Source organism: Entelurus aequoreus, linkage group LG19, assembly GCF_033978785.1.
Source record: "Entelurus aequoreus isolate RoL-2023_Sb linkage group LG19, RoL_Eaeq_v1.1, whole genome shotgun sequence".
Lineage (NCBI taxonomy): Eukaryota > Metazoa > Chordata > Actinopteri > Syngnathiformes > Syngnathidae > Entelurus > Entelurus aequoreus.
The window spans coordinates 2,120,764-2,138,263 of NC_084749.1; the positions used below are offsets into that span (position 1 = coordinate 2,120,764).

At 38.4% G+C, this 17,500-nt stretch overlaps 1 protein-coding gene across 1 annotated transcript in view; it reads right to left on the reverse strand.

The window, feature by feature from the left end:
- Positions 1-17,500, reverse strand: part of LOC133635447 (noelin-2-like) — a 59,194-nt gene that overhangs the window by 736 nt on the left and 40,958 nt on the right. The gene's annotated exons all lie outside the window — the stretch shown is intronic.

Sequence of the window (17,500 nt, forward strand, 5' to 3'; positions counted from 1 at the left end):
TCCATTAATTGCTTTGGTTTAGGCCTGTTTTTGTTTTACGCACCTCAGTGCTAACTTGAAGGCCTACTGAAAGCCACTACTAGCGACCACGCAGTCTGATAGTTTATATATCAATGATGAAATCTTAACATTGCAACACATGCCGATTCGGCCGGGTTAACTTATAAAGTGACATTTTAAATTTCCCGGTAAACTTCCGGTTCAAAACGCCTTTGGAGGATGACGTATGCCATACTTGCCAACCTTGAGACCTCCAATATATATAATAAAATATTTTTTTATTTTATTATATATATGTATGAAATACTTGACTTTCAGTAAATTCTAGCTATATATATTTTTTATTTAATTTTTTTATTTTATTATATATATGTATGAAATACTTGACTTTCAGTGAATTCTAGCTATATATATTTTTTATTTTATTTTTTTATTTTATTATATATATGTATGAAATACTTGACTTTCAGTGAATTCTAGCTATATATATTTTTTATTTTATTTTTTAATTTTATTATATATATGTATGAAATACTTGACTTTCAGTGAATTGTAGCTATATATTTTTATATTTTTATTTTTTTATTTTATTATATATATGTATGAAATACTTGACTTTCAGTGAATTCTAGCTATATATATTTTTTATTTTATTTTTTTATTTTATTATATATATGTATGAAATACTTGACTTTCAGTGAATTCTAGCTATATATATTTTTTATTTTATTTTTTTTATTTTATTATATATATGTATGAAATACTTGACTTTCAGTGAATTCTAGCTATATATATTTTTTATTTTATTTTTTTTTTTATTTTATTATATATATGTATGAAATACTTGACTTTCAGTGAATTCTAGCTATATATATATATTTTTTTTTTAATTTATTTTATTATATATATGTATGAAATACTTGACTTTCAGTGAATTCTAGCTATATATATTTTTTATTTTATTTTTTTATTTTATTGTACATATAAATAAAAGACATACTTGAATTTCAGTGTTCTGCAGGCTATCCGGTAGGTGGCAGTATTGTCCTGTTTAAGAGTGTCACAACATTGCTGTTTACGGCAGACGAACTGCTTTACGGTAGACTAAACGTGAGGGCGTGGTTATATATATATATATATATATATATATATATATATATATATATATATATATATATATATATATATATATGTATGAAATACTTGACTTTCAGTGAATTCTAGCTATATATATTTTTTATTTTATTTTTTTATTTTATCGTACATATAAATAAAAGACATACTTGAATTTCAGTGTTCTGCAGGCTATCCGGTAGGTGGCAGTATTGTCCTGTTTAAGAGTGTCACAACATTGCTGTTTACGGCAGACGAACTGCTTTACGGTAGACTAAACGTGAGGGCGTGGTTATATATATATATATATATATATATATATATATATATATATATATATATATATATATATATATATATATATATATATATATGTATGAAATACTTGACTTTCAGGGAATTCTAGCTATATATATTTTTTATTTTATTTTTTTATTTTATTATATATATGTATGAAATACTTGACTTTCAGTGAATTCTAGCTATATATATTTTTTATTTTATTTTTTAATTTGATTATATATATGTATGAAATACTTGACTTTCAGTGAATTCTAGCTATATATATTTTTTATTTTATTTTTTTATTTTATTGTACATATAAATAAAAGACATACTTGAATTTCAGTGTTCTGCAGGCTATCCAATAGATGGCAGTATTGTCCTGTTTAAGAGTGTCACATAATTGCTGTTTACGGCAGACGAACTGCTTTACGGTAGACTAAACGTGAGGGCGTGGTTATATATATACATATATATATATATATATATATATATATATATATATATATATATATATATATATATATATATATATATATATATATATATATATATATATATATATATATGTATGAAATACTTGACTTTCAGTGAATTCTAGCTATATATATTTTTTATTTTATTTTATTTATTTTATTATATATATGTATGAAATACTTGACTTTCAGTGAATTCTAGCTATATATATTTGTTATTTTATTTTTTTATTTTATCGTACATATAAATAAAAGACATACTTGAATTTCAGTGTTCTGCAGGCTATCCAATAGATGGCAGTATTGTCCTGTTTAAGAGTGTCACAACATTGCTGTTTACGGCAGACGAACTGCTTTACGGTAGACTAAACGTGACTGCTGTTGTTGTGTGTTGTTACCGCGCTGGGAGGACGTTAATGAAACTGCCTAACAATAAACCCACATAAGAAACCGAGAACTCTCTCTCCTTGTTGTGCACTCTACTCTCTAAAAGCCGTAGATGTTATGACGTCATTGGGCAGGCAAGCTGCTGGGAAAGCGGACGTGAGAACAGGCTGTCCCCACTCAGGTCCGCATTGAGCTGGAGGGGGCGTGGCCTCCAGCTCCGGCTGTTTGTCGGGAGAAGGGAGGTTGTCGGGAAAGGCGCTGAATACCGGGATTCTCCCGCTAAAAACGGGAGGGTTGGCAAGTATGACGTATGCGTGTGACGTCGCGAGGTCCACGGAAGTGTTTGGACCCTATTGGACACTCTGTTTTCTTCGACAAAATTCCACAGTATTCTGGACATCTGTGTTGGTGAACCTTTTGCAGTTTGTTTAATGAACAATGGAGACTGCAAAGAAGAAAGTTGTAGGTGGGATCGGTGTATTAGCGGCTGGCTGCAGCAACACAACAAGGAGGACTTTGTTGGATAGCAGACGCTAGCGCCGGCGACCTCACCTTAACTTCCTACGTCTCTGGGCCGCTGACCGCATCGTCGATCGCTGGAACGCAGGTGAGCACGGGTGTTGATGAGCAGATGAGGGCTGGCTGGCGTAGGTGGAGTGCTAATGTTTTTATCATAGCTCTGACGAGGTCCCGTTGCTAAGTTAGCGTCGTTAGCAACAGCATTGCCAGGCTTCGACAGGCGGCACAGCATTAACCGTGTATTTACATGTCCAGTGTTTGGTTCGGTGTCTCCTGATAGTAGTATTGTTGATCTTCTGTCTATCCTTCCAGTCAGGGATTTATTTATTTTGTTTCTATCTGCATTTGAGACAGATGCTATCACGTTAGCTCATGCTAAAGTGCTTCGCCGATGTATTGTCGTTGTGTAAAATGGTAAATAAAAACAGAATATTTGCGAATCCTTTTCAGCTTATATTCAATTGAATACACTGCAAATACAATATATTTCATGTTCACACTTTTTTTGCAAATAATCATTAACTTAGAATTTAATGGCAGCAACACGTTGCAAAAAAAGCATGTTCACCACTGTGTTACATGGCCTTTCCTTTTAACAACACTCTGTAAAGGTTTGGGAACTGAGGAGACACATTTTTGAAGTGGAATTATTTCCCATTCTTGCTTGATGTACAGCTTAAGTTGTCCAACAGTCTCCCTTCTCATATTTTAGCCTTCACACATTTTCAATGGGAGACAGGTCAGGACTACAGGCAGGCCAGTCTAGTACCCGCACTCTTTTACTACGAAGCCACGTTGATGTAACACGTGGCTTGGCATTGTCTTGCTGAAATAAGCAGGCAGGGGCGTCCATGATAACAACATATGTTGCTCCGAAACCTGTATGTACCTTTCAGCATTGATGGTGCCTTCACAGATGTGTAAGTTACCCATGTCTTGGCCACTAATACACCCCCATACCATCACACATGCTGGCTTTTCGTCTTTGGCCCGAAGGACTCAACGTCCCAAAAAAAAATTGAAATGTGGACTCGTCAGACCACAGAACACTTTTTCCACTTTGCATCAGTCCATCTTAGATGGGCTCAGGCCCAGCGAAGCCGGCGGCATTTCTGGGTGTTGTTGATAAATGGCTGTGGCTTTGCATAGTAGAGTTTTAACTTGCACTTACAGATGTAGCGACCAACTGTAGTTACTGACAGTGGTTTTCTTAATTGTTCCTGAGCCCATGTGGTGATATCCTTTACACACTGATGTCGCTTGTTGATGCAGTACCAACTGAGGGATCGAAGGTGCGTAATATCATGGCTTACGTGCAGTGATTTCTCCAGATTCTCTGAACCTTTTGATGATATTACGGAGCGTAGATGGTGAAATCCCTAAATTCCTTGCAATAGCTGGTTGATAAATGTTGTCCTTAAACAATTTCCTCAGGCATTTGTTGACAAAGTGGTGACCCTCGCCCCGTCCTTGTTTTGTGAACGACTGAGCATTTCATGGGAGCTGCTTTCATACCCAATCATGGCACCCACCTGTTCCCAATTAGCCTGTTCACCGGTTCAAAGCGGAGAGAAGACAGGATCTGCCCAATTTCCATACGACCTCTTTTTGAACTGGTTTACGAATGTCTTTTGGAACTATTTTACGAACTCTTTTCGAACTGACATTTTCTGCGAATTGTTTTACGACCTTTTCTGTGAACTTTTTGCAACGTTTGTCCTTTGGAAACAGCGGTGTCCATTAATCGGGGGAGGGTCCAAAATAAAAGACGGAGGTGTGCAATCTTTTGAGAGAGCGTGCTGAGCTACTGCACAAGGGTACAGTGTACAGACGCCTCTCCTCAATATTGAGTCCAAATTGAATTCTGTCTCTGTTTAATTCTTTGCCTCTTGTCTTGTTTAATAGATGTCATCAGCGTTTGAACCTGACATTTATCTTTACTTTTTAAGCCCAAAATGCGTCCGTTCTCCCTTTTTCTGTCTACACACTGTGTCTGCTTGTAAGTACTCCGTGTGTGTGCGCTGCCGAACATGCTCCTCTGCTCATAAACCCGGCAATGTCACGACAGGACGTCATGCCCGGGAACCGGTACTTTTCAAACAGAGTATAGTACCGTTTTTGATACATTAGTGTTAAAATAATTGTTTCTAAATTATCACAAAAACGTTGTATTACTTTGTGTTCCTGACAAGAAGACAAAATGGCTGAAACCTACCAAGAGTAAGGCTCGTAAAACTCCACTGTGTAGGGGGGTGGGGGGTAAGCAAGAGGGTGTTCCTGTGTTCTCTCATGTATGGTAATCAACAGAAGGATGTTGTTCTGGCCCGAGGACTTCAAAGCGGAGATAACCAAGGATCTGCCCAATTTCCAGGCGAACTCTTTTTAAAGTATTTTATTAACTATTTTTGAACTATTTTATGGAACTCTGTTTGAACTATTTTACGACCTCTCCCTTTGAACTGTTCGGTAGCCAAAGGCAACGCTGTTTACGACCCACTTCCCTCTGGAAGCAGCTGTGGTCAGGTGGTCGTAAAAAGTCAAATAAAGAAGGAGGAGTGCAATCTTTGGGCAGAGCGTGCTGGAGATTGTAGAAGGATACAAAGTCCGGGCGACTCCCCTCAATATATTGAGTCTAAATTGAATTCTGTCTCTGTTTAATTCTTTGCCTCTTGACTTGTTTAATAAATGTCATCAGTATTTTGAACCTGACAATTAGTACCGCGATACTATACTAGCGTACAACTCTAGTACAGCGATGTTGAAGACTATCTAGATGCAGTAGAGAGAGAGTACTGTACTTTTCCAGTAGATATGGTCGTAAAAAAAACAATAGAAGAGAGGAGGAGAGCGAGTGAAAGGTTGATTGAAGATGAAGAAGCAGCAATTTCAAAGTAGAAGAGCAGTGAAGTCAGGCTGGGTGAAAAACAGAAGCTCCGATAAGTTTGGACGCGGGGTGGAAATAAAGCCGTCCACGGATCAATAATGCAGCCTAGTACCAGCATGGCTCTGAAAGGATGGATGTCTCTCTCCAACTAATCCAATCACACAAGTAGTGCTGAGTGCTTGCAAACACACACACACACACACACACACACACACACACACACACACACACACACACACACACACACACACACACACACACACACACACACACACACACACACACACACACACACACACACACACACACGTGGAGCCTTCCATTCACATTCTCCTGCACACAGGATGTAACGAGAGAAGGATCGGCCATCTTGGAGATGAAATTAAAGAGTCATCAACATAAGTGCAGGCAGAAGGCGGCAAATAAAAACGCTTTAAACGACGTCCTCTTTGTTCCTCACATCACATGGACATGTTTTTTTTTGTTTGGCCAACAAAAATGGCTGTGTGATTGGAGTGTAGGGCAGACCCCCCCCCCCCCTCCTCCCCCCCTGCGACCCCCAACACACACACACACTCACACCTTACCTTCTTGAGAATGCCTACCTCTTTAGGACCAGCCTTTCTAGATATATAAAGATGTGTATTTACAACATTAATAATATATACATACTATGCAAATATTAAAGAAGGTAAGCTTTTATTTATTTTTATTTTTTTGTTTGTAATAATTTTTTAATCTTCATTAATTTACTTCAAGTTATTACAATATGTCTCTATATACATATATATAAATTAAAAAAAAAAAAATGGCCAAAGGGGGCACAATTCAATTTCTTACACACACTTGTTATTTATATGTTGGCTAGAGGGGGAGCACTTAAAATTTTTACACACACTTGTTATTTCATATGTTGGCTAGAGGGGGAGCACTTAAAACTTTTACACACACTTGTTATTTCATATGTTGACTAGAGGGGGAGCACTTCAAATTTCTTACACACACTTGTTATTTCATATGTTGACTAAAGGGGGAGCACTTCAAATTTTTACACACACTTGTTATTTCATATGTTGACTAGAGGGGGAGCACTTAAAACTTTTACACACACTTGTTATTTCATATGTTGACTAGAGGGGGAGCACTTCAAATTTTTACACACACTTGTTATTTCATATGTTGACTAGAGGGGGAGCACTTCAAATTTCTTACACACACTTGTTATTTCATATGTTGACTAGAGGGGGAGCACTTCAAATTTTTACACACACTTGTTATTTCATATGTTGACTAAAGGGGGAGCACTTCAAATTTTTACACACACTTGTTATTTCATATGTTGACTAGAGGGGGAGCACTTCAAATTTCTTACACACACTTGTTATTTCATATGTTGACTAGAGGGGGAGCACTTAAAACTTTTACACACACTTGTTATTTCATATGTTGACTAGAGGGGGAGCACTTAAAACTTTTACACACACTTGTTATTTCATATGTTGACTAGAGGGGGAGCACTTCTAATTTCTTACACACACTTGTTATTTCATATGTTGACTAAAGGGGGAGCACTTGAAATGTTTACACACACTTGTTATTTCATATGTTGGCTAGAGGGGGAGCACTTAAAACTTTTACACACACTTGTTATTTCATATGTTGACTAGAGGGGGAGCACTTCAAATTTCTTAAAGTTAAAGTTAAAGTACCAATGATTGTCACACACACACTAGATGTGGTGAAATTTGTCCTCTGCATTTGACCCATCCCCTTGGGGAGCAGTGGGCAGCAGCGGCGCCGCGCCCGGGAATCATTTTGGTGACTTAACCCCCAATTCCAACCCTTGATGCTGAGTGCCAAGCAGGGAGGTAATGGGTCCCATTTTTATAGTCTTTGGTATGACTCGGCTGGGATTTGAACTCCAACCTACCGATCTCAGGGCGGACACTCTAACCACTAGGCCACTGAGATTTCTTACACACACTTGCTATTTCATATGTTGACTAGAGGGGGAGCACTTCAAATTTTTACACACACTTGTTATTTCATATGTTGGCTAGAGGGGGAGCACTTCAAATTTTTACACACACTTGTTATTTCATATGTTGACTAAAGGGGGAGCACTTCAAATTTTTACACACACTTGTTATTTCATATGTTGGCTAGAGGGGGAGCACTTCAAATTTTTACACACACTTGTTATTTCATATGTTGGCTAGAGGGGGAGCACTTCGAATTTTTACACACACTTGTTATTTCATATGTTGACTGGAGGGGGAGCACTTAAAACTTTTACACACACTTGTTATTTCATATGTTGACTAGAGGGGGAGAACTTCAAATTTTTACACACACTTGTTATTTCATATGTTGGCTAAAGGGGGAGCACTTAAAACGTTTACACATACTTGTTATTTCATATGTTGACTAGAGGGGGAGCACTTCAAATTTCTTAAAGTGCCAAGCAGGGAGGTAATGGGTCCCATTTTTATAGTCTTTGGTATGACTCGGCTGGGATTTGAACTCCAACCTACCGATCTCAGGGCGGACACTCTAACCACTAGGCCACTGAGATTTCTTACACACACTTGTTATTTTCTATGTTGACTAGAGGGGGAGCACTTCAAATTTTTACACACACTTGTTATTTCATATGTTGGCTAGAGGGGGAGCACTTCAAATGTTTACACACGCTTGTTATTTCATATGTTGACTGGAGGGGGAGCACTTAAAACTTTTACACACACTTGTTATTTCATATGTTGACTAGAGGGGGAGAACTTCAATTTTTTACACACACTTGTTATTTCATATGTTGACCAGAGGGGGAGCACTATTAAAACCGACACACAGTCAATTTGAAAAATCCCTCCTTTTTGGGACCACCCTCATTTTGATAGATTTCACCACCAGGGGGTGCAAATGAGATTTATATTTTTTGTTATTTGTAACGTGCTTAAGGCCGATGACAAAGGAGTCAGGGACCACAGATGGCCCCTGTGCCGCACTTTGGGCAAGCCAGCTGTAGAAGCTAACTGTTAATGGCCACTATAGTCTTAGTAGCGTAGTGTATTTGTTCATTCTATGGTCACATGCGGGACGCGGAAATCGTAAAATCAGCTGTTTGGGTTTTTTTCGGGGATGAATAGGGAAGTCCTTCTTTAGCTTGTTTTATCATACATTGCTGCCTTTGCACCTGTCAATGTTTACTTTTGTATGCACATTAAATTAACAAAAAATCCTGACTTTGGAGCAATGTTCACGGACTCTAGTATTTGGCTCTCCATTAGATGCAATGGTTTTCCTGTATTGGGACCATGATTTATGTCCTAACTTGTTCACACCTCCTCATATGGAAGCTACTTTTCCTTGTTGATGTCTCAAGAAGGGTAGAAATACAAGAACACACACACACACAAACATTCTTGTATTTTCTACCTTCTTGAGACCTCTGAAAAATGCCTACCTCTTTAGGACCAGCCTTTGTAGATATATAAAGATGTGTATTTACAACATTAATAATATATACATCCATCCATCCATTTTCTACCGCTTGTCCCTGGAGCCAATCTCAGCTGCATTCGGGCGGAAGGCGGGGTACACTCTGGACAAGTAGCCACCTCATCACAGGGCCAACACAGATAGACAGACAACATTCACACTCACATTACATACTATGCAAATATAAAAATGGTTGTTGTGAAAAATTAGTTGGAATTTCACAAGAAAAAGGTCACAATTTCACAAAAAAAACTAAGAATTATGGCAGCATTTTAATAAAAACTGAACATTTGTGCAATATTATGATAAAAGTTGGAATTTTACTCAATAACAGTCGCAATTTTACAAGAAAAGCTTCACATTTTGACATTTTTATGAAAAGAGTCGCAATTTTACCCGACAAAAGTCACAATTTTATGAGAAAACCTAAAAATGTTGGCAATATTATAAAAATCAGCGGAATTTTACTTGGCAAAATGATGACAAAAATCACAATTTTACTCAAAAAAAATTCACTATTTTACAAGAACAACAAACATTTTTTGGGGCAAATGTCAGCATTTTGCATGAAAAAGTAACAATTTTACATAAAAAAGTAACAATTTTACGAGAAAATATTACAGAAACAGAAAGAATATGAGAAATTGTTCCCGATTTTATAAGAAAAAAGTCGACACATTGGGAGGAAAAAGACTGCTTTTAGTTATTTTGTTGTTGTTGAATTTTTTGTTTGTAATTGGTTTTTAATCTTCATTATTTACTTCAAGTTATTACAACATATTTTTCTCAATACATATATATATATATTTAAAAAAATAATAATTTTGGCAAGAGGGGGCGCATTTAAATTTCTTACACACACTTGTTATTTCATATGTTGATGCAATGGTTTTCTGTATTGGGACCATGATTTATGTCCTAACTTGTTCACACCTCCTCATATGGAAGTTACTTTTCCTTCTTCATGTCTCAAGAAGGTTAGAAACACACACACACACACACACACACGTACACACACACACACACACACACACACATACATTTGTATTCTTGAGACCTCTGAAAAATGCCTACCTCTTTAGGACCACCCTTTCAAGATATATAAAGATGTGTATTTACAGCATTAATAATATATATATATATATATATATATATATATATATATATATATACTATGCAAATATACAAAAAGATTGTTGTGAATATACATACTATGCATATATAAAAATGCTTGTGAAAAATGAGTTGGAATTTCACAAGAAAACGGTAACAATTTCACAAGAAAAACTTAGAATTTTGGCAGTATTATAATAAAAGTTGTCATTTTACTCAACGTAAGTCAAAATGTTACAAGAAAAACTGAACATTTGTGCGATATTATGATAAAAGTTGGAATTTTACTCAATAACAGCCGCAATTTTACAAGAAAAGCTTAACATTTTGGCAATTTTATGAAAAGAGTCGCAATTTTACTTGACAAAAGTCACAATTTTATGAGAAAACTTAGATATGTTGGCAATATTATAATAATAATCGGAATTTTACTTGGCAAAATGATGACAACTCACAATTTTACTCAAAAAAAGTCACTATTTTACAAGAACAACAAAACATTTTTGGGCAATATTGTGATAAAAGTCAGAATTTTATATGAGAAATGTCAGCGTTTTTCATGAAAAAGTAATAATTTCACGCGAAAAAGTAACAGTTTTACGAGAAAATATTGCAATATTACAGAAACAGAAAGAATATGAGAAATTGTTCCCAATTTTATGAGAAAAAAAGTATGTCTTTTAGTAAATTTTTTATTTGTAATTGGTTTTTAATCTTCATTATTTACTTCAAGTTATTACAGCATATTTCTCTATACATATACAGTATATATATATATATTTATTTTATTATTATTTTTTTTAAATTTATTAATTTTTTTTAATTAATTTTGGCCAGAGGGGGCGCATTTAAATTTCTTACACACACTTGTTATTTCATATGTTGATGCAATGGTTTTCTGTATTGGGACCCTGATTTATGTCCTAACTTCTTCACACCTCCTTATATGGAAGCTACTTTTCCTTCTTCATGTCTCAAGAAGGTTAGAAACACACACACACACACGTACACACACACACACACACACACACACACACTCACACCTACCATGTCTTCATTTCCTCTCCAACCATGGAGTTCATTTCATGTTTTATTATGCCGATATGAATTGTGATGATAGCATTGGGGGCTTCAGTTATGGATATTGCGGTGCTGTCAGTAATAAGCACCCTAAAATATGACACCATTAAAGTTAGTACCATATGCCATTATTTGCTATTTCATCTCTTTCAAATTAAAGTACGCCAAAGTTTTGCAGGACTTTGCAACAAATTTGTTGCATGCATTTTCTTACCCCCGACTATATCAGGGGAGTCACACTCATTTTTGCACAGGAGACAAATCTATTCCCAGACTGGTAAAATCCTGACTTAAAAATAAAGACGATTTAAAGATAGTTTTCTTTGTTTACAAAACAGACCAAGCAGATTCCGAAAATGTAGAAATCATCAAGCTTTTTATGCACTTAAATGTTGCGGTTAATTTGTCGTTATTAATACTTTCTGAATCAATGATGTGATCATTTCAGTCAAATTGGTGGAATTAAGAAGTCTGGTAGAGTTTTAAAAATGCTCCTGATGGTGTTAATTTTTAATTCTTCAGAAAGTGAAGTAAAAAATAATATCAATGTCAAATTATAGCTGTGGAGGACTCTTTCCTCCGGGTTCCTAGGACCACCAATCACCGACATGACAGCTTCGTTCAGGGTTCAGAACACTGGTTTATTTTTCAATAATAGTCTCTGTTGTGCTTTTCAGCAATTGTCTTTTGTGTGATCTCCAAGCCGGTCCTGGCACACCCCGCTTCGCTGCAGGTCCGCAGGCCACGCCCCCCCTCCACAATAGCATATTAATATAGTAATTTCTTCATTTTCCTCCACTGAAGTACTAACATGTGGTTTATTCTGTACACACGTAGCATCATATATAATAAAACTTGTAAATTTGGACTCATTAATCACAGATTAAGTTAGGAGGGGATGCATATTATTTTAGTACATTTATGTGCACCCGGAAAATGTGTCCCCAGTCATAAGTACAACAGGAAATGATCAAAAGCATATATTTGGGTAGAAATGTCAACGTGTTTGACAATCAAGACATGGCGCATAGCTCCGCCCACTCTGAAGTCATGCACATACAAAGAATTGCTATTGCGACATCTAGTGGACACATTTAGAACAGCAATTTATTTTATTCAGCTCAAAATTCAGCCCGCGGGCCGTAGGTTTGACACCCTGCTGTATATAATGCCCATTCATCCATTCTTTATACCACTTATGATTTATATAATAAATGAATGGATTAATTAATTAATAAGGTGGGAAAATGTGTTAAAAGGTTCAGAGAAAATTAATTTGTTAAATAAAATTAAAGTGAACAAAATGATCAAATAAAATAATGCAAAATAAGATTAATATTTCAACAGAGTTAAAAAAAAAAAAACAATTCTAACATTCAAAAATGTGTTCAGTAGTTCAGTTGTTCAATAAAATGAATAGACTCAGACTAAGGGGGACTAACGTTAAATAAAAATAAATTAAGTTATGTACAATAAATTTAATAAGGAGCAAATATGTGTCAAGTGGATTTGAGACAAGTGACTTGTTCAATAAAATGGGAATGAAGAAATAATCAAGTTGAACTATAGAATTAAATTACACAAAAAATGAATGCAATGTCATAAAATTAAATATAATTCAAAAGTATAGAATAAATAATTATTCTATACTATAGAATAATTATTCTCTACTTTAAAATGGGAATGAATAAATAATAAAGTTGAACTATAGAATTAAATTAAACAAATATCATAAAAATAAATATAATTAAAAAGTATAGAATAATTATTCTATAGTATAGAATAATCATATAATTATTAAAAAGTATATAATAATTATTCTATAGTATAGAATAATTATTATATACTTTTTAATTATATTTAATTTTATGACATTGTATTAATTTTTGGTTTAAATTAATTATATAGTTCAACTTTATTATTTCTTCATTTCCATTTTAAAGTATATTACAGTATGTCTTTATTAATTTTGGCCAAAGGGGGTGCATTTAAATTTCTTACACACACTTGTTATGTCATATGTTGACCAGAGGGGGAGCACTTTTTAAAACCGACACGCTGTAAATTCATTCACTGTGAAAATTAATACAATGTCATCAAATTAAATATAATTAAAAAGTATAGAATAATTATTCTATAGTGCAGAATAATTATTTATTCTATACTTTTTAATTATATTTAATTTTTTGACATCGTATTAATTTTTTGTTTCATTTAATTATATAGTTCAACTTTATTATTTCTTCATTCCTATTTTATTGAATTATTTTTTTGCACCTTATTTATATAAGGTGCAAAAAAAATGTGTCCAGCACTTAAAAAAAAAGTAATTTGTTGAATGAAAAATATATTAAATACATATATTTATGATCCCACATAAATATATTCATGTTTTTAATATATTTGGGATCGTTGTGGCTTGTGCAGCCCTTTGAGACACTCGTGATTTAGGGCTATATAAATCAACTTTGATTGACTGATATCAAATAATTGTAAAAAAAAAAGAAAGAAAAAAAAGTGTCATGCACAGACATATGATTTTTTTTAAGCTCTAATAAATATTATGATCAAGTAAAATTAAAAAACCAGTTAGGAGAAAACAAACTAAAAAAATCCCTGGCTTTTAATCTTTCTGTTTCCTGTATTGCTTCTTGACAGACAGGAAGTGAGTGGGCGTGGCCAGAGGGAGCCAAAGTGTCTCTGAAAGGAAAATGGTGGACACACCTGGATCCTCTCACCTGGACTTTTGGGATTAAAACCCTGGACTTGCCTTGGACCTTCCGACATTCGGTGAGTTCTGCATACTTTTATTCTTGCAGTGTGTTGCTGATTGTATAGAAGTACTTAGTGCTGATTGTATAGAAGTACTTAGTGCTGATTGTATAGAAGTACTTAGTGCTGATTGTATAGAAGTACTTAGTGCTGATTGTATAGAAGTACTTAGTGCTGATTGTATAGAAGTACTTAGTGCTGATTGTATAGTAGTACTTAGTGCTGATTGTATAGAAGTACTTAGTGCTGATTGTATAGAAGTACTTAGTGCTGATTGTATAGAAGTACTTAGTGCTGATTGTATAGTAGTACTTAGTGCTGATTGTATAGAAGTACTTAGTGCTGATTGTATAGTAGTACTTAGTGCTGATTGTATAGTAGTACTTAGTGCTGATTGTATAGAAGTACTTAGTGCTGATTGTATAGAAGTACTTAGTGCTGATTGTATAGAAGTACTTAGTGCTGATTGTATAGAAGTACTTAGAGCTGATTGTATAGAAGTACTTAGTGCTGATTGTATAGTAGTACTTTGTGCTTCTTCATCGTATGGGCAGCTGTTTTCCGGCACCCGGACCTGAGGCCGAGGGTCTATGCCTTTTACCACCCCAGGCCCGGGGGGCCCTCCCGTTCATATGTCAGGACACACAGAAGTGAGCCAGGTCACCGAGCAGTCATCCAGGTCCGCCAGGCCACGCAAACCATTAGGAGCACGATAAATCGGGCAGCGCAGGATCACGTGGTCGGCAGTCTGCTCCTCCGCGCCACACTCACACGTCGCGTTAGGTGCTAAGCCCCACTGGAACATGTTTGAGCGAAAGCGACCGACACCAGTTCGGAGGCGGTTAAGCCTCACCCAGGCCACTCGTGGTAGTGAGAGGCCTGGTATTGAGCCGGTGTCAGGTATGAAGTCACGGAGTCTGGAGGAGATGGTATGCTCCAGGTCCGTGCTCCATTTGTGATTCGCCCAGTGAGCCGCCCTGATGTTGTTGTCACTGCATTGCTGCAGGAGCTTCAGGGCGGCTGGTACCAGTGGGTCTCTGGAGGGGAGGCGGGGCGTTGGCTCTGAGGAGAGTGTGAGCCTTTCATGGAGCAGGTGGTTCTCATCCATGTTTGCCCGGCCCGCCAGAGTTGCTACAGCACCTTGGCGACGAAGCTCAGCGGGTTGGATGCCTGCTAAGATGGGCAGTAGCTCCACAGGGGTGGGGCGCAGGCATCCAGTGATAACACGCAAGGCTTCGTTGATCGGGACATCAAGTTGTTTAGAGTGAGCACTGCGCGCCCAGACAGGTGCGCAGTACTCAGCAGTTGAGTAGACCAGGGCAAGTGCTGCTGTTCGCAGAGTTCTTGCCCCGGCACCCCAACCGGACCCGACCAACCGTCTCAGCAGTGAGACGCGGGTGTTGAGTTTCTTGCGTGTTGCCAAGAGGTGTTTACGGAAAGTGAGCGACCTGTCCAGGGTGACCCCAAGGTATTTAGGGTCAGGACGAGGGTCTTCAGGTGTAGGACGAGGCCGGCATAGGGTAAGGGAAGCCCCATCCGGCTTCCGCACCTCGAACCTGATCTCACGATCCGCTTCCCAATTGTATAGGTGGAAAGCTTGTGTCACCGTCTTGGATTCGCTGAGCTTCAATCTCCAGTTATGGAGGTAAGCCACTAAAGTCTCCATGTCCTGGCTTAGAGTTCCCTCCAAGGCCTGCCAGTCCCTGTCGGAGTGCAGCAGCGCGAGATCGTCTGCGTATGCGAACCTCCGTGAGACTGTGGCAGGCAGGTAGTATGTATAGATGTTATACAGGAGGGGAGCCAGGACAGATCCCTGGGGGACGCCATTTTTCAGGCGCCGCAACCTGCTTTTATCTCCGTTACTGGTGGTGAGAGTAAAGCTGCGGTTCCAGACAAGCTCCATGATCATTTTGACCATGTGCCTGTCTGGAAGCAGGCGGAGAAGTTTGCAGGTGAGGCCGCGGTGCCAGACTGTGTCATAGGCAGCAGTCAGGTCTATGAAGACGGCACCGGCCTTCTTTTTCGCCTCAAAGCAGTCCTCGATGTCCTGGGTAAGGAGGGCGACCTGATCCACCGTGGACTTCCCACGTCGAAAACCCGCCTGCTCCCGGGGGAGGTGGGGGTCTATGATGGGCTCGACACGGGCGTGAATCAGGCGCTCGAGGACTTTAAAGGGGACGCAGAGCAACGAGATTGGTCTGTAGCTCGTTACGTCATCCTTTGGCTTGTTCGGCTTGGGGATAGCGACAACAGTGGCCCTTCTCCAAATCCTGGGGATCCGGAGTTGGCGCAGGCAAGAAGACAGGAAAACTCTCAGCCAGGACTTCATTGCAGGGGCAGCGTGGAGCACGAGTTCTGGGCAGATGTTGTCAGGCCCAGCAGACTTGCCTGGTTTGGTATACTGGAGGGCAGCTGTGAACTCCTCCGGTGAAAACTCACCGGAGATGTTACACTCGCTAGATGTTGTTGTCCTCCAGAGGTCTGCAGTTTCCTGGCGCACCGCCCGGGAAAAATCTCGATTTATCCCGGTATATGCCCCGTTTTTCACAACCTGTGCTGCAATAGCATTTGCGGTAACGGGGCATGTTCGGGGTGCGCGCTCAGACCTACCAGTCAAGTTGTTCAAAGTGCTCCACGCGATACGGCTAGTGTGCGAGAAGTCGAAGGAGTGGACTGCCTCTTTCCAGCGCTGGTGCCTCTTCCTTCCAAGAGTGGAAAGAAGGGCAGTGGCTGAATTGTTAGCCTCCGGGCCATAGGGAGCCCGGAGGAAGGCGCTGTAGAGGGTCTCGCACTCGCCATCCCAGCATGGTTTGTAGTTCTTACGCCGGCCGCGTGGGATGGCTTTTTTGGCCGCAGATGTTAGTGCCCTACAGAAGTCCTGGTATGCCTCGTCCACGTTGAGTGTGTCTGGTGGTGGGAGACACCGTGTGGACTTGTTGGTATGGAGGCGATAGAGTTTCCAATTGGCCTTCCGGAAGTTCCATCGCTTCATCGGTCCGCTCGGAACTGTTGTCACGAGGTCGGGCACCGATATCAGCGACGGTCGGTGTTGCGACCTGGGGAACATTCCTAGAACACGTCTGTCGGGGAGCTGGGTGTCCACACCGACACTCACGAAAGCCAGGTCAGGGTTTGTGTCAGTGTTATGCCGAGCGGAGTGAAAGCTGGCTGGGCCCTTCGGGTTGTAGAGAAGGTTGAGCGAGTTGCGCTCTGCCCAGTCAGAAAGAGTTTCCCCGCTCGGTGAGGTGGTACTGTATCCCCACCGTGTATGCCGGCAGTTGAAATCACCAGCATATACACACGGTGGTTCAAGCACTGGCAGTGACACTGGCGTGAGTTGTGAGGGTGGTGGTTTGTAGACGTTGACAATTTT